This window comes from Brassica oleracea, chromosome C2 (genome assembly GCF_000695525.1).
Source record: "Brassica oleracea var. oleracea cultivar TO1000 chromosome C2, BOL, whole genome shotgun sequence".
Taxonomy (NCBI): domain Eukaryota; kingdom Viridiplantae; phylum Streptophyta; class Magnoliopsida; order Brassicales; family Brassicaceae; genus Brassica; species Brassica oleracea.
In genome coordinates this window covers 19,428,807-19,429,285 of record NC_027749.1, presented here as the reverse complement: position 1 = coordinate 19,429,285, position 479 = coordinate 19,428,807, and positions in this window count along the sequence as shown.

The window sequence follows — 479 nt, the reverse complement described above, 5'->3', positions numbered from 1 at the left end:
CGCTCGTCGTAGACCTTGTCATACGAGATCTGGAAGTCGGAAGAGTACTCATTGACACGGAAAGCACGGTCAATGTAATCTTCCGTGACACTCTCAATCGGATGAGTATCAAACTCTGAGAAGTAACTCCAACTCCGAAACCGCTCACAGGCTTTTCAGGCGAAGTATCGATGACCCTCGGATCGATTCAGCTACCAGTTATGGCCAAAGAGATCACAAAAATCGTCGAGTTCGCGGTAGTCGATCATCCTGCCATCTACAACGTGATCATGGGAACCCCATGGCTCAACGCTATGCAAGCCGTTCCATCGACGTACCACCTGGGTGTCAAATTCCCGACCCCAAACGGAGTCGCAGCTATCTGGGGATGTCAGAAACAGTCGCGACTGTGCTTCCTCGCGGAGCACAAGTTAAGACAGATGACGACCTCCACAACGGCAAATCGCAAACGCACGAAGATTGATAAATCTTCGACCAAC